The sequence below is a fragment of the Xyrauchen texanus genome, chromosome 45 (assembly GCF_025860055.1).
Source record: "Xyrauchen texanus isolate HMW12.3.18 chromosome 45, RBS_HiC_50CHRs, whole genome shotgun sequence".
NCBI classification, from domain to species: domain Eukaryota; kingdom Metazoa; phylum Chordata; class Actinopteri; order Cypriniformes; family Catostomidae; genus Xyrauchen; species Xyrauchen texanus.
In genome coordinates, this window is record NC_068320.1 from 23,320,818 (window position 1) to 23,339,431 (window position 18,614).

At 40.9% G+C, this 18,614-nt stretch overlaps 1 protein-coding gene across 4 annotated transcripts in view; it reads left to right on the plus strand.

Annotated features, from left to right (window-relative positions):
- Positions 1-273: 273 nt before the first annotated feature.
- The window catches only part of LOC127637229 (non-muscle caldesmon-like), a 71,856-nt gene continuing 53,515 nt past the window's right edge, over positions 274-18,614 (plus strand). For all 4 annotated transcript variants that reach the window (XR_007969692.1, XM_052118184.1, XM_052118185.1 and 1 more), the window contains exon 1: positions 274-412. The gene's annotated coding sequence lies outside the window, so the exon portion shown is untranslated. The remainder of the gene's footprint in view (positions 413-18,614) is intronic.

Genomic DNA, 18,614 nt, shown 5'->3' on the forward strand with positions numbered 1-18,614 from the left:
ATGATCTGGCTTAATATGACATCATAATAGAATAGAATAATAAAAGTAATCTATGAAATATAGGTTATAAACCAAGTTTCCTGACATTTCTAACTATTTGAATGTATACTAACTAATGATCTGGAATAATAGAGGCTAATAATGTTGGTTAATGACTTGAATGATGTTTATGAGGTGCTGAGAAGGCAAGGTGTGGACTATACGTCGAGTTAGACTAACGGTGCGTGCAGGCGGAGATCGGATAGAGTGTGTCGCTTTTAAAGGGAGGAGCATGAGCAACTCAGAGTCCTTTTACTGAATCATGCAGATTTGGGAGTGAAGGAGCAACCCAAAACCGATCCACTGTCACTTTCTCTCAAAACATTTCTCCGCTCTTCTAAAGGACGCACACTTCGTTCGCCTTATTGCGCAGGTAAGTTTTGCGCATAACTTCCAGATGTTTGGATGCGACTTCAAACAGATTTTAAAAACTTCACGCACTCCTTATAAACTCTTCCTCCTTTTTTTGACAAAAGATTAACCATTTGGCGTCGGCCTTTTGTTGCCTTTATACATCTTATATATTCTATTGCATTTCAGATGGTTGGACTTTAGGTCCGATGTGATTAAATGGCTTTGTGGTGGAAATGCTGTAGAAGTACTGGTGCGTTGATTTATGTGTAACGGACATAGGAAAAAAGTAATTGTTTTTATTTGTATTTTTCTGATGCTTGTTAAAACTTTGCAGAGTATTCAGAGTCTTCTGCTTCAATCTTTCTTTTTATTTCCCCCCACTTTCCTTCTATCCCATTTAAGAATCGGTCTCGGATTCTTTCCGCAAGCCAAACCCTTCTGAAATGGGCCTACATTTGATTGACAGTTGCCCGAATACTATTTGGAAAAGACTATTGTTATCATAAATTTAAACCAGTGACAATTGCTATGATCTTGGGAATTGGTTACCTAATTATATAGCCTATGTTATATTCTGTATCATGCTTTAAACACAGTCAACAGTAAGTTCTTGTGTCTCCATGTTCAATTTTGGATGATGCATTCAACTTTTAGACATTTGTCTGAGTACAGTTTATCTTCTTTTCTTTCTTTTTTTTTTTTAGCTTTTTGTGTAAGTAGCATTAGTGTCCATTGGACTCATATAGAATAAGCACATCTGTTACTCCATGCCTCTTAGTTTTGGGATGCTGTAACATATTAAGATCCTAAGAGGTATTGTCCAAAGTGGATTTGCTGTTTTTGCTGGCTGCTTGTGTCCCTACACACGCCTCTCAAAATATTTGCGGTGTGGAATCACCGGCCATGAACATTCTTATATTGTTTTATTCGTTTCTGTTGTGGGATATGGGATCTGGGGTTAAAGTGGATGCTTTGGGAAATTTCTCTGCTGAGAAATGTAGAGGAAGCATTTAGTGCTTGTTTAACTAAAGTGATGCATTAAAGAAGGCTCTTGATTGCCACTGTTTGGGTTTTGGCAGTGAAACCATAAATCCAGATGACAAAGAATGCAAGCTCTGTACTTAATGCAAACTATTAAATTAATTTTATGCCCCGGTTTACTAACACAACCACACAGGCCAGACCCTGGTTGCAAGAAACCCCATAAGTTAAGAAAACCTTAGTTATAATTGTAAGCGTATTGACACTAAGGATTTTCTAAACTTAAGGGTTTTCTTGCAACCGAGCCCAGGGATTCTCCGCCTACAGAAAAGTAGCTGCATATTTTGTTTGATTCACCAATCAGCCAAAACGATAATGTGCATGCAGTTCAAGAATCCATCAGATTCAGTCAAGTTTTATTGCTCTGACCTTTAGTTGTACAAGTTCGAGCTTGAGGAAAGGTCTTTACAGAACGAGCGAGTGATGTGCTGTCATGGTAGCTGTACGGACAGTGAAGCGTAGTGCTCGGAATGAAGCAGGCCGGTAATTGGCCACGAAACTGGATCTGATAACAGTGTGGTGTTTGCCCTAACCTAGACTGAACATAGTGACAAATGATTGGAATAGCCTTTGGAATTCAAACCAGCACTGTTTTCCCCAATTTCAATCAACCTCTCTTTTTTTCCCTCTTTGTCGTCTTTGTTAGCTTAAGGTTACAGGCCACCTGTAGGGGTCTAGAGGACATCTATGCAATAATAACCTGGCTTTGCAATGGACATGTCCGGAGCAACTCTTCAGAGCATTTCCACCAAGGAAGAAAACAAATGTTCAATACTGGGTGCACCAAATGTAAAAGATGCAGAATCTGTCATTGAAAAACCATTATTGATGGATTGGAAGGGTCTTAATATCTACGGTATTTAAGACCCTGATGCCACTTGCAACAAACCCCTTAAGAAAAACCCTTAATGATAAAACCTTCGAAAGATTCGAACACAAAGACTAAGCTAAGGGAACCTACTTGAGACAGTTGGACACATTATGGGATGTCCTTCTGCTTCTTATCTAGTTAAGTCAAATTAACTATTTAACCATTTTAAAGGTACAGTGTGTAATTTCAGCAATACTTGTGGCAGCAAATGGAATTTCAGTATGTTTGTTTGAATGGCCCCATGTATTGGCATGAGTTTTGGGTGGGACTACCTGCTTGTCCAAATTACTGAAGATGGATTGTTTGGGGAGCCAGTTTGGAATCTTATTTTTTGTCATTCCGCAGTGAGTGGCGCAGAAATTACATGCTGTAACCAGCCACTAGCCACTCAACATTTTCAAAAGCCAAAATCCCCTGACCCGCAAAAGGGATAAAGGTTACTGGAGACTGTAACTGCATGCAATTGATTGGACATTATTTGAACAAGAATGATATTAGTTTAGCAGGACACAAGCCTAATGATTTAAATCACCTTTAGTATATCTATGTCATGGACAGTTAGAACTGAAGGAAAATCTGTCAGTAATTTGTACATAATTCATGGAAATTTTAATCCCTTCATTCTAAATCGTACTTGCCTATATGAAAGTGTACCATTGTTCTGCCATTGTTTAACAGTGGCATATGTAATGATAAGGCCTTCAACACATGTAAGACCATGGATGATGACTCATTGCTGTGGTTAGGTTAGATAATCTTTTCTAAAAATAAAATAAAGTATTAATTAAAAAAATAAAAAAACATTCATAGACTAAACACATCTAGAAACCTTTAACTACAACTTTTACAGTTGTAATAAAAAGAATGTCTAATAGAAATAATCTAATGTTACCAGTTAGTGCAAGAAAAAAACTATTTCTGTAAAACATTACCAAATACCAAAATATTTGATTTTAGTAAAGATGATGTGTATTTTAAAAACCGATCATGTGTATTATCCTATTTGTTTCCTTTGTACATAGTCAGTGCTGTTTATAATGAAGGGGATGTCTAGCAGTTTAGGGGTATGATTTCCTCCATGTAGAGCTTTATACTAGAATGTTCTCTGAAGAATTCAAATGTGTCACATACGTTTTATGGTCTCCACCAGCCACCCTGATATTGAGTAAAGCCCGACTGAATCACACAAGTTTTGCGCTGGAGCACGCTGATCGTACATGTACACTGGCAGGTGTGTGCACTGTTTTCAATTCATTCCGATGAAAATCCACCTCGCGAGCGTGGCTCTTGGCTCCTTCCGGAATGTATCGCTTCACTTCGCTCATCACGCGCCAGTGCACTGTTCACGTCTATGAGAGGCATGAATACCATTGACTTTGCTTCACCAGCAGCTCCGACCAGCAGCGACACCGATTCGCGGGCGGCTGTGGCTCAGGTGGTAGAGCGGGTCGGCCACTAATCACAGGGTTGGCAGTTCGATTCCCGACCCACACGAATCCACATGCCGAAGTGTCCTTGGGCAAGATACTGAACCCCAAGTTGCTCCTAATGGCAGGCTAGCACCATGTATGGCAGCTCTGCCGTCATTGGTGTGTGAATGTGTGTATGGATGGGAGAATGAGTCACAGTGTATAGCACTTTGAATACCGTTAAGGTTAAAAAGGTGCTATATAAGTGTAGACTATTTACCATTCATTAAAAAAAAACTATTTTTTTATACAAAACTCTCCACTGTACTGGAATGTATTTTAGTGATCTACGAAGCATCCTCAAATTCTAAAAAAGAGAGGGAAAGATTTATGCACATAACCACAAAAGAATGCTTGCATGCTCCAATTATAATGACTTTTACTTGTTTGAATTATAAAGAATCCTAAAGACATTTCAGTAAAGCAGAACTGAAATAATGTTTATTTAAGACAACTCTTGTGAAAAGTTCAATTAACTTTTAGTTAACGTGATTGACAGGCAGCATAAACCTCAGGAGATGCAGCCCTGGAACCCTTCCCCCTCATATGCTCAGCTATTCCTCTACTGCTTTGAATCTGATAGCCTGTAATTTTAAGGCACTGGGTCCAGGAACCACAAAGTCTGTTGTGTAACACAGCAAAGTTTTTTGAGATTTCTCTGAACTACTGGATCCGCTGAGCTCCAAACCAGCAGTGACGATCGAGAAACGCAGCGAAACGGGGACATTCCTCAAATGTGAAGTCAGGACCATCTGAAACCTTAGCTTGTGTTTATTTAGGTCCCTAAAAATATGCAATAAGTGCCCCAGATGTTTTGTTAGTAATATATAAATCTTAAATTCCTCCCGCCTTTTACATTAAGTCCTTCTGCTGCAGGATTCCATTTTTTTTCTAGCTCTAATTTGACTTTGTGGTCTGTTTGTTGTTCTTTATCGAGACAGCAGGTTTCAATGGAAAAGTTTGATGGGATAATAGCAAATCTGCTCAGAGCCCACTTTGTGGAGATTTTAAAGACAATTCTGTCATCATTTACATAGCCTCATGTTGTTCTAAACCAGTTTAACCTCTTTCTTGCGTGGAACGTTTTTCTTTCAGCCTTAGTATAAAAATACAATGAAAGTGAATGGTGACTGAGGCTGTCATTCTACCTAACACATTATGTTTCATGGAAGAAAGAAAGGTAAAACCGAACTTGTATTTTTTTGTTGCCGTGAGCTGATTCTCATCTGAAAAAAAACATGTGCAGGAAATGTCTCCGTGAACCCATTTTCCCTGTCCTCTGCCTCGTTCGACCAAAGACCTATATTTCGCTACACCCCCGACACACAACACCCTTGCTCCGTCCCTAAGCTAAACAAACATAACTAATGAAGAGACATCCAACATGTTCCATCAGAACAGACTCTGAGAGCGGGAAATTAAGAATTAGGGGGCATATTTAGGGTCAGCAATGATGCAGAACCTAAAGAACGCATGAAAATTGACGTTGACTTTAGCATGAGGTCATGTTGATGTTGTGGCTTTGTAGGGGCTTGATGTGTGTGTGAATGTGTGCCCAGCACTCCCATAAAGGTGTTGAGGGTGAGCCAGAGTGCGGTAATTTGACAAATGCTTGCTACAACTCCAACAAATTCAACTCACCTCCTGACCTTAGAAAACAGGCATGCTTCTTTCTGCTAGCTCACACTGTGTGCCTTCAACCTTACATGGTCAGATCAACAGCGATCATGCATCCATATCTCAAGCCAAGTTGGGTCAAAAAACAGCCAATCCAATGAAATGATGTTGCAGAATGTGATGAAGTTGAGGGATATCAAGTAACTGACAACCTGCATGAGTTGCCAATACGGCAAGCCGAACTGTCCACTATTGGACTTCCACAGTGATGTGTCATTCTCACCAGTTCATAACGCAATTACAGATATCTTTAATTTCGTACTAATTATTACAAATTATTATTCGTATACATTTTCTCGAGTCCCTTTGCGGTCTCTGTTAATTGTGCACGTCTGGAGCTTGTCAAGTGTAACATTAAGATACAACATCATTATGACGAGGAGAAGGGTGTGGCCGGGCCATGAGGACGCACGCCAGATGCTGAATTGTCCTAATCAACTGGATAAAGACGAGCCGGAGGCACCAGTTCGAGAGGGAGAAAGACACACCCAGCCGCTGTGTGTGCACGTGTCAGTGTGTTATATGTGTTTCAGTTTCTTTATGTCATTAAAGTGACATAAGTGACATGACTGTTCTGCCGGTTCCCGCCTCCTCCTTGCCCATTGTAAGAACCCCATTACACTGGTGCCAAAACCCAGGAAGGAGTGATGTGCTGTCTGGAGTCCTTGGCACTGCCATCCGCCGGGAAGCGGAGGAGCAACGGCCATCTTCCAGGGGACAGAGGAGTCGCTGCCAGGGGCCGGGAGTCCGAGGAACCGCTGCCTTTTGCCAAGAAGCGGAGGAGCCATGACCATCCGCCAGAGGTCGGAGGACTCAGTGGACATCAGCCAGGGGAGGAGCGGCTGTCATCCACCACAGGGCGGAGGAATGGCTATGGACCAGGCAATGGTGTGTACAGGGACCGGCGAGCAAGTTTCTCTCTCTCTCTCTCTCTCTCTGTCTCTCCCCCACTCTTTCCCTCTCACCTCTCCCTCCCCTTTTCTCTCCAAGAGCTCCAGAGACGTGGGGAAGACCTGCCGGCAGAAGGATGGCTGGAAGGGTATCACCTCCCCTCCAGGAAGGGAGGGGAGTATATCACGCCGGAGGTTTCCCCGGCCTGAATGGGGTGGTGGAGAAGTGTGATGAGGAGGAGGGCGCTGAATTGTCCTAACCTGCTAGGAGGGGGATACAGATGAGCCGGAGGCACCAGTTCGAGAGAGAGAGACACACATGGCCACTGTGTGTGTATGTGTCTGTGTGTTTTATGTTATGTTTCAGTTTCTTGCCCATCGTAAGAACCCCATTACAATCATATACACTTCCACTTCTTGTAATGTCTTTGTTAATGAATCACACGATTCACACGTGATTCCCATGTATTTATTTATAGCATAAACCTAAGCACGATGTTAAATTCCTGTCCTGAAGTGATGATTTCACGTTGGAGCCCATCTATCAGTCTTTTAAAGTTGACCACATTTAAGTCCACATCAGCGATTATGGAAATGATATGGTTAAAACTTTGTTCTGTTTCATGCAGATATTAATATCTGAAATACCAAAACCAAAGTTAACAACATAATTCACAATTAATGTAGCTTACAAATTCAGTTTAATCTGGTAAGAAACTAGTAAGAAAAAAAAAAGAATAAAATTTAAATAATAGTTGTATAATACTGTAACACAGTTCAATGGAAAGGAGGAGGCAAGAGCCGGCTTTATCCCTCTCGGAGGCTTGATTAGCCTGATAAGGGACCGGGTGTGTAGAATCAAGACCCGGTCCCACCCTCCGCCCTGCCACATTCCTCCCTCGTTCTCTCAGGCTGGGGAGCCCCCGGCATGACGTACACCCCCCCCCCCTTTCCCTGGGGAGGGGCATGCCTTTCGCCCCGTTTACCTGGATGAGGGAGGGGACAAGGGGAGGGAAACAGAAATAATAAAAATGGGGGGGGGGGTGTACGTAACAGTAACAGTGTAGTCCCCCCCAACAAAAAAACACTGTAAAATTTAAACGAGAGGGAAAAGGCCAACACGGAGTGGCAGTGAGAGAGAGAGAGGAGAGAGAGTTGAAAAAAAAACACTTACTCGCCAGTTCTCCGAAACGCCGTAGCTTGTTCCTCGGCCACTCCTCCACCCGCTAATGGACGACAGCCGCGCCTCTCTGGGCGGATCGGAGGCAGTCCTCCAGCCCCTGGCAGCGGTTCTCCCGCTCCAGGCGGTCGGCAGCGAGCCCCTCCCCGCGTTTCAGCGGTTGGTAGGGGACTCCTCCGCCCCTGGCAGCGGCCCTGATCGCTCCAGGCGGTCGGTTAGGAGCCCCTTCTCCCCTCGCTGTCGGCAGCCGTTCCTCTGCTTCCAGGCGGCTGGGCTCCTCGTCCCCCGGCAGATGGCCTTGGCTGCTCCGTTGGGGAGGACGGTAGTGGCGAGAACTCTACTACGGCGTATCCCTCCTCCTTCCCAGATTTCGACACCAGTGTAACACAGTTCAATGGAAAGGAGGGGCGAGAACCGGCTTGGCAATATAAATAATATTTTAATGATTAACTTAAACCAAAGACAAACACACACACATGACGGACATGTCTGTAAACGATCTCTCTCTCCTGCACCATCCTCCACAGTCGGCCTTTATCCCTCTCGGAGGCTTGATTAGCCTGATAAGTGACCAGGTGTGTAGAATCACGATCCGGACCCGCCCTCCGCCCTGCCACAAATACTACTAATTATTATTAGTTGTAGTAGTAGTAGTAGTAGTAGTAGTATTAGGCTATTATTATGAAAAGGCATATGCATGCTGTACCACCGCTCCCTTTGAGCAGACTATGCACCAACTCCCTAGCCGGTGGTCTTTCTATTGACCTCCTGGGGTAAGATAGTGCCCCCCACCATCTTACCCCAGGAGGTCAATAGAAAGTCCACCGGCTGCCCTTACTCACACGTTATACGCTATTCAAGGACCCAAAAGCAGTTGCGGAACACAGATGATCGCTTCACGCTCATGTCACGTGAAACCTGGAACTCTGCATAGGGCATCAATTTGGCCAGCGTATGCATGGCATATTTTATTAATAGAAATACATATGTAAGAGTAACATTTAAAAATGGGCATATCATTAAGTTTTTATGCACTTCCGTTTCATGCCCTGCCCAAACATAATTACTGACATCAAAAATGTGCTTTTTCACTAGTAGTTTCCATTGCTGATATCAAGATTTAATATATAACAAGTGAAATTCTAGATATCTGTAATTCATGTCCACATGATTAAAGGGCTTGCGATTTTGCCATAGCAAAAACCTCATGATGGTCGAATATGAAACCCAAGCAAAATCCCAAATGGCATGTTGTTTGGCATTTAGCGCTAGCGTAGCTATATCTAGTCTTGTTTCTCTGTTTGTTAATGCTTTAATAGACCTCAGCCTTTGTGTATGCTCTGGTAATGGTAGCAGCGGTAATTGTTTAAGAGTGCCTTTATGGAGTGAACTCTTTCCTTCTAATCAGAAGCATATTTACGTGCTAGCATACTAGCCTCGGAGGGATCCTCAGGAATGTAAGGCAGTGCTGCGTGCGCACACCCTCACCTCCTATCCACTTCACATGTCATTGTGTACTTCTGAGACAGCCAATTACAGATGATTAAAGCTTGAGATCAAGGCAACCAGCATGGCTGTCAGTCAGAGTCCCGTCTTTGTATATTTTCCTGCTCGTGTTAAATTAAATACATCCTGACATCTTTACATAACTAGAACTATACATAAAGTTGTGGTATAGGGGCCAGCTTGGCGTTCGTTAATTTCTTCATCGGTCTGTCTCGGTGCCGTAGCAGACAGCTGGCTGTGAGTCAGATGCAGGGATACGCTCTCATGGCGAGAGTTTTTAATCAGGAGAGCTCTGCACAGAGAGGAACTGGCATTCGAGAGACTCTTACCTCATAAGAAATACATTATTAATGATTCCTTGTTACAATCATTCATGCTATTAATAAACATCCCAGGTCTGGCTTTTTAAAGCAGATTTTATTACCCTTCAGTTTTAGTCCAAACTAGCTGAGGCACTTACTCAATCTGCCTGCTCTACTTTACAGGAATCCAAGTAATCTACGTTAGCAAAAAAGCTGGGAATTTGTTTGGAACTGTAAATATATTTTGAATGGTCATAATGTGATTGAGTGGTGATAATCATAAAAATATATGTTATACTTACAGTAGGTTATTAATTTAAAAAGTGTAGATCTGTTCCAAGGCATCATCCTTCATTGCACATGTACATAGCCCAGACGTCTTTTTGATGTGTGTGTTTATATCTGTAAGACATACAGTCATCTACAATATGTCTATAAGACCATGTCATTAAGTATGTCTCGGATGTCAACAGATGTCTTTGAGATGTTTATGATTTAGAATGTTTGTAAATCTGATCTTAGCAACATGCTAACTTCAACATGGAATCAATTTTGAGTCTCTTGTGCACTCAAGGGCGTATATTTGGCTTGAACATTGGGGGATTACAGTGTAAAGATTTTACATGTTTCCATTGATCATGGTATAAATATTGGGGGGGTACTTGCTGGTTTTTATTATTGGGGGGTTACTTCCCCCTCATGCCCCCTGGACTCTACACCTCTGTGTACTTAAAATAATGTGCTTTTTATTTTTGGTATGGCTCAGATTGGCAGCATATGTACAGCTTTTCAAAGCAGTCACTTATAAGGTACCATGATAACATACGTATATCAACCATGGCCTCGTTTCACAATAACGATTTATCTTCTAAGAACATTTTCTATGAGCGTTCATTATTTTTAACATGCGTTTCCCAAAACTCCCCTTACCATAAACGAGCAAAGACGCGCTTTAAGTGCTACTTAAGAGAGCCTCTGTCCATGTGACAGTGCTGAAATGTGACTGGATAGTGATGCTTGTAACTTCATGTAAATTTACTTCTGTGTAACTTTACAATAATTTGTAATTTACATTACTAATATTTGTTTAAAAATATTTTCTTGAATATTTGACATAATTAACTACATATTTACATATGGTTTTACAATCATTTTGTGCATAACAGTCTATTTATTTTACACGATCTGCTTCCATTATCAGGTGTGCATATGTAATATTTAGTTTTCACAAATTTCTCTCGAAACGAAAGCTTCCAGGATTAGTGAAGACAGCGGAAGCCCTTTGTATGCTAATTACAATCACTAAAGAAATCTTAAGAGAAGTGTAAGGCAGATTTGACCTCTTTGCTATAGATGACTTCGCGTTTTATTAATTATATATATATATATATATACATACATTGGATGGATGGATGGATGGATGGATGGATGGATGGATGGATGGATGGATGGATGGATGGATAGATGGATTTTGTTTTGGTTGATGAACATTTCTTCATCCTCTGTTGATGTAATGATACGAGCGTGCATCCCGTCAACAGCATCAAAACACCAGGTAGCCCTGCAATTGTTGTGATTCTCCATGAATGCCCCTTTTTTTCTCCACGAGTGCACATCCATAGGAAAAAAATATGCTATGAACTATCAGATGATGTGCGGTCTGGAGAGGGTATAGTTTGAACGGTTATTCTGCTGACGAATGACAGAAATTCCCAATTCATCTGCACTACACGGTTTCAAATTTATGTGGCATGGGAGTGCAGAGTTTTTAAAATCTTTATCTCCGGTGTAATTGGGTTGATTCCATTTTGGAGAGGTTTACATTAATGAAAACACCCTTCGGGCGGGATTCGGGCGATACTTTTAAATGGTCATTGTCATAATAATATTCAAAAATATTGCTTTTCAGCAGCCATACTTCAGATCGTTTGTGAGGACATTCTTAGGGATTTAGAAGGACTCAGGATGGATGTTGTGGGGTTAGGAGCTACTTTTAGTGTTAAAATGCATCATGATTTTTGCTCCTAAATTTCCACATTAGGAGCTACTTTTAGCCTTAAGATTTTTTGTGAATGACATCTATTTGATGTGTGTGTTTACATCTGGAAGACACACATTTTAGTTATCTAAATATCTAATGCTCTTCTGCAATATGACTATATTCTTTTACTTTCGGATGTCAATAAGTCATTCAATAAATGTGAATTCAGAGTGTGATGCTTTTCAGATGAAACGCTATCTGTGTAGCATAGGTACTATGTACACATTAGGCAGCAAGGCAACTCACTAGGTTTTGGAACAGAACTAGTGTTTCAACAACCAAATGGGGCTGACCTGGTGACGCTGAGCCCAAAACAATAGCAGGAGCAAACAGGCCCTTTGTTTAATTCTTCCTAGCCTGATGCAGTAAACAAAATGGGGATTTTTGCAAATTGACTGCAAGTCGGTTGTAATTGCAGACTCATTATTGTTAATGACTGACGCACGGAGCACTGATTCAAACTGGGCAAAGCTGTGCGCCTTACGATTATGAGTGATGAAACACTTGAGAGATTTTGGTCAATTTGATGGCGGTTTTGTGTATGTGTAGGTCTTTTTGGGTGGGGGTTATGTTGTATAGGCCAACAGACCTCATTAAGGTTTGCTTTAATGAACACGGCCTCAGTATCGAGAACAATGGCCGCTTGTTATGCTCCCGTCTCCCTGTGTGTGTGTGTGTGTGTGTGTGTGTGTGTGTGTGTGTGTGTGTGTGTGTGTGTGTGTGTGTGTGTGTGTGTGTGTGTGTGTGTGTGTATCATTTTGTGGGGACCAAATGTCCCCATAAGGATAGTAAAACCTGAAATTTTTTATGTTGTATGGACATTTTGTCGGTCCCCATGAGGAAAACAGCTTATAAGTAATACTAAATTATGTTTTTTGAAAATGTAGAAAGTTTTCTGTGAGGGTTAGGTTTAGGGGTAGGGTTAGGTTTAGGGATAGAATATAAAGTTTGTACAGTATAAAAACCATTATGTCTATAGAAAGTCCCCATAAATATGGAAACCCAAATGTGTGTGTGTGTGTGTGTGTGTGTGTGTGTGTGTGTGTGTGTGTGTGTGTGTGTGTGTGTGTGTGTGTGTGTGTGTGTGTGTGTGTGTGTGTGTGTGTGTGTGTGTGTGTGTGTGTGTTTGTGGCTGTGGTGCCACTCAAGTCTGTGATGGACATCTGCGAGACCACCATGGATAATAACGGTGCTCCATTAGTTCAGGTTAGATTTAATGATCAGGAATTGAGTGGCAGATGCCTGAGCCATTCTGAAATGCAGTAGTGAGTCATTCAAAATCTGTCAATGCAGCCAATGTCAGTGCTCTGAATGGGTGATTGTCAGTGTGTGTGTGGCATAAGTGTGTAAAAGTGTGCAAGAGCGAGAGCCAGCATGGTCCTGGAGTCGCTCCAGTGGTGCTATATACTATGGAATAATCTCATTTCCAGTTTCAGCCATTAGCTAAGATGAGGGACCCAAACACAGCAACTTGAAACCACCCCGTAGCTCCAATAATCAATTATTTACAATTTCATGCTTGCCTGAGTTTTGTGTTTTTCTTGTAAATGTAAAGATTATGCAGCAGGAGGTCTTTATGTCAGAGTCTGAGGTAATGATTTATGCACTTCTTTTCTTTAAAAGGGCTTTATGCTGTTGCATAATGGAAGGGTACATTGAGTTGAGAGCAGCATGACAGAGCTCTTATAGTCAAACATTTCTAGGCTTAACTGCGGCAATATTTCACTCGACTAAAATAGAGGAATTTATCATACATGTGCAAAATCGACCAAAGCCAGGTAAATGTACTGTATGTGACTGCGGGTTTGTGGGAGAGAATAATGTATAATTAGGCTTCGTTATGTTCACGTGACCCCCGATCACACGCATTTCAGAGGGATAGTCAGACGCTAAGCATAGCACTTCAACATGCTAACAACATGTGTGTGGTCGTGGCTTAGTGGGCTAAAGCACTGAACTGATAAGCAGAAGGTTGCAGGTTCGAACCCCACAGTCACCACCATTGTGTCCTTGAGCAAGGCACTTAACTCCAGGTTGCTCGGGGGGGGTTGTCCCTGTAATAAGTGCACTGTAAGTCGCTTTGGATAAAAGCGTCTGCCAAATGCATAAATGTAAATGTAAATAAGAAATAAGAAAGGCTCCCATACAGAATTGCACAAAACTGCTTATTCGCATACTGAACACAGAAAAAGCTAACTAACTGCTTTAAGTGCTTTCAGGGAAACCGCAGAACTGCTAGATAATATTATGGGGTTCACGTCATGACATCAACCTGAATAAACCTTTTTTTCTGCAACAATGTATTTAAGCGGAGGCAACTGAGACTTGTCCTCCGCCACCCGGATTGAGTAACCATCACGAGGACCTACTAAATAGTGGGAATTGGGCATTGCAAATTTGGGAGAAAAGTGGATTAAAGAATAGAAAGAAAGAAAGAAACTCATTTTTGAGTTACAAAATGAACTTTTCCAAATGTCCATGGAGAAGTGACGGTTACAAGGGAAGCTAAATGGCTACTAGATAAACCTGTTCAGATTAACATAGATGCACAGCCTATTCCGTAAACTGCCGTTATTACTCTGGTTCGGTGTGTGATTAAACGGATAGTTCAACATCTTTAGTTAATACCACCAAATTTGAATTTGAAAACTTTGTATCTCCTTGAAGTTGGCATCCAATAGGATATTAATAAAATTATTTAAATTCATTTGTTTGTGCAAACAAATTTTTGTTTTTTTCCTCGAGCCATTTTTGAGTATTCAAATATACAAATATTAAGCATAGTACCCCAGTCAGTACCCCATAAATGCCCAAATGACTCCAAAGTGGTCTTATTCATTTGTACATTGTTTGTGCATATTTGGAAATTAATGGTGTGCTCAGGCCTATGTTTAAAACGATGCACAAACAAACCAAAATGGTAGTGGTATGGTGTAGTGATTTAGTAGTGTTACTGTATGTGTTTATGTTCTGTTAAATAGGTTTAAATTATCTAATTGAATTTATGTTAATAAAACATCATGCAAGTAATTTTCTGCATTGAGTCATTTTTTATTACTTAAAAGTTAGTACTACAGCTGTCTGGGCTTCCAGAGCAAAACTCCCAGTAAATAAACACACTCACGACAAAGTGAACATGAATAAACCATCTATAATATATTTAAAGTCGTTCTAAGCTATTCCTCCACTAGCATGCGTAAATATGTTCTATTGTTGCAGGCTCATGGACACGTGCATAGCTGCTGAAAGAATTTATAAGAAATTACATAATTTGTACTCTTTACAAGTATTTACATTGGTATGTAGAACAAGAAAAACCGTACTGTCTCTTTAAGACTACTGGCAGTTCAAACAGTGATTGTGACCGCCTCCGCATCTGAGACCGTCAATACAAGCTTGTTGAGTGCGTTACGTGTGGAGGCTTGACGCTACTCTCTGAGGCATCCACGCACAACTCACCACGCATTATAGCGACCATGAGGAGGTTACCCCATGTGACTCTAGCAACCGGGACAATTTGGTTGCTTAGGAGACCTGGCTGGAGTCACTCGGCACACCCTGGAATCGAACTCGCGACTTCAGGGGTGGTAGTCAGCGTCAATACTCGCTGAGATACTCAGACCCCCCAGTTCAAACATTGATTTTAGATATTTTTCAATATTGTTATTTGCTTGGCGGCAGTACGATGGAAAGAAGTATGAAGGAGCTGTGCAAAATCACAATTTTATGACCAAGCTCAAAATTTCACCAAACAGATAAGTATGTACTAAACTGCACAAAATTCACTGGATTTATAAGTGTTTTTGTTTTAAAGTATCAGACATATTTTCTGAAAACTAAGTTTTAATATAACTTATACAATTTTAAAAGTAAATTGATCTGGAAGGATGTTTTGATATGTTTATAGGAAAACAATACAAAATACTGATTAATGGATATATTGGTCACCAAAAATGAAAATTCTCATTTCCTCACCCATGTTGTTCCAAATCCTACATACCATCTTTAAGCAAATCATTCAGAACTACTTATCCTACTGAATATTAATGACATGACACCATGTCATTAATATTCATGAGCTAAGCTGATAAGTTTTATGATTATGTCCTGTCCACTTTCAAGATCATTTCTACGCCCCTGTGTGCATATTTACAGTTCAGGCTGCGTCTCTTAAGTGTCCATGGGGGCCACACAGAGCTTGGCCCCTGACAACACTGGCCTGGAACCATGCTAATAATAACAGCCAGCAGATATATGTGCAGAATAGGAGAGATCAGGTAGCGTAGCTGGAGGAGAGGGGCACGGGAAAGGGTTCTGTGCTCACACAGGAATGTGTGATCTAAGGAAAAGCCACACTGTGCAGCAAGGCTGTATGACTTCTGCTGCGAACATGAATGTAAATACACCTCTGCACTTATGAGAGAACATTCATGTATTAGGCTCAAAACATACACGTAAGTTTCAAGTTATTGCATTACAAAATGTGTCAGAAAGCACATCCATATGCATCCATGCACTTGCAATGAAAAGGCCAAAGTTTGCTTACTTGCGCAGAGTATGTTTCTGGCCTTACAATGTTGTGTGTGTATACTTCATACACCACACAGTGTAATATGTAACCTGATCTAATTGAATCACGTTACTATATCTACATGTTTGCTAAATGATTTTTGCATGGTTTGTTTCAAGTATAAAGGTAGCCTAAAAAGATAGAAGAACTGTGACGAATTCTCCAAGACGTTTGGAACGTCCTATCTGCCTAACTGTGTCCAGGTGTACCTCGGAGTATTGGTGCCATTTAGAAGGCAAAGTTGGTCACACCAAATATTGATTTAGCTTTTTTATATAAATATATTTATTGTACTTTGTATGATGTTAATTGATTAAAGATAGCTAATGGCATTATTTTGGAAGTAATTCCTCACCATGCAACAATTTTACAAGTGCCTAAAACTTTTGCACAGTATATATTTATTTTCTTTCAGTGCAGTGTAAAAATACTCTGCTGTGTTGTTTAGCGTGCACCTCCTCTGCTCACTGCAGACATTAATTGAATGAAATTATGGGAGGAGGAGAACTGGCTATGGAAGATACTTTTGTCTCTCGTGTTGCTCGTTAAAGTTGTCAACAGGGTAATTGTGTTTGCACTTAGCTCTATGCATCACCCCTGAAGATTTTTACTGACAGCAGAGACCCAAGCATGTTTTCTCTCTTACAGAGCTTCTAGTGACGCAGGTTATGTCTCGCTCTCTTTTTGTTAGCACAGAAAGTTTCCCCATTCAGCCACCCCAAATGTTGACTTATGCTCTATGTTAACATTTGTCAAACTGCCTGAGCTGTGCTCAAGTTTTTCATACAAAATTTGGTTCACTGTTCTTGAAGCAGAACTGGTAGGACATTAGATTGGCATGCCAAAATCATGGGTTCAACTCCGGAGTACACGCATAAGAAAGACTGATTTGGATCTAAATGATTTGGATAATTTTTGGGTGAACTAACTCTTTAAGCGGCAAATATTTTTTCTTGCATCAGACCCCCAAACGGTGCATCCTACCTCACAACCTCCCCATTTATTCTATGAAATGTCTGCCGGTGAGGTCATCTAGTCCAAGGCATAACTTTATTTCCCCTATCTCTCCTGAGGAATGCTAAGGCCCTTCATTTTTCACATATCTCTCATCAACAAATACCCTTAAAATCTTCTCAAGCGCTTCAAGAAAAGCACATTCCATTGTCTGAGATGTCGGCTGTGAAACAGCCACATTGATGAAGATTAATATACTAGCTGGAAGGAAAAATTTCACTTGCCATGCCGATAACTCTCCTTAGGGAGTGAATGTTTTCGCACAGTCCGGTGACTTCCGAGACATAAACAAATTATTTGACAGAAGCTGCTTTCTGAGGGCGGGGGTTGAGGAAGACATGTTGCACATATGCACTGGGCGAAAGCCATGGCGCAGCATGTGCATAACATGCTTTTGGCTGCTATTATTTCCATGTAAGGCATGAAGGGAAGAGATTTCTCCCATAGTGATGTTGAAGGGGTCTTAAATCACTTTGGTGATTTTAACTGTTTTTTCACTGCCTGTTGCCGCTCCAGAGCTGAGGCCAGCACACACCACGAAGCTTGCGAGTGCATTTTACAAGAAACATCAGGAACTTTTTAGCTTTATGAGAAATACATTTTTATGTTTCATTAAATGTTCCAGCTAGCCATAACATATATGGGAGAGTGTGGCATGAGGTGTGCTGTGTTAGGTTAATTAATGTTAAAAAAGAGGAAAATTGAACGCCTGAATGCAACCTCTTTGTAAATCAGACCCCTCTGAGATCCCAGAGCATATCAAATCAAATAGTATTCAGTACTTTGGTTTTATGAGTGCCAAACGGTCTGAATACAAAGAGCTGCGTATGATTGTCAGCATGAGATGTAACTAGGGGTGGGCGATATGGCCAAAATCTTATTACGATATCAATAATTTTATATCACGATTGTGATATATATCATGATATAGTACAAATCTTTGTGGAAAAGTTATGAAAATGTCATTACATATTAAATAACTACACTCACTGAGTACTTTAATTGGAACACTATGGTCCTAATAAAGTGTCTGACATGGTCTTCTGCTGATGTAGCCCATTCGACTCAAGGTTTGACATGTTGTGCTTTCTAAGATGCTATTCTGCTCACTTCAATTGTACAAAGTGGATATCTGAGTTACCATAGCCTTTCTGTCAGCTCAAACCAGTCTGGCCATTCTCCGTTGACCTCTCTCATTAACGAGACCTTTCCATCTGCAGAACTGCTGCTCAGTGGGTGTTTTTTGGTTTTTGGCACCATTCAGATTAAACTCTAGGGACTGTTGTCCGTCTGGCACCAACAATAATGCCATGGTCGAAAACACAGTTCACCCAAAAATTCTCTAATAATTTACTCTCCATCATGCCATCCAAAATGTGTATGACTTTCTTTTTTCTGCAGAACACAAAATAAGATTTTTAGAAGAATATTTCTGCTCTGTAGGTCCATACAATGCAAGTGAATGGGTGCCAAAAGTTTGACGCTCAAAAAAGCACATGAAGGCAGCATAAAAGTAATCCATGCAACTCCATTGGTTAAAGTTGTTAAATCCATATCTTCAGAAGTGATATGATAGATGTGTGAGAAACAGATCAATATTTATTTAAATTTTTGCTAGAAATTCTTCTTCCTGCCCAGTAGGGGGCGTATGCATGAATAA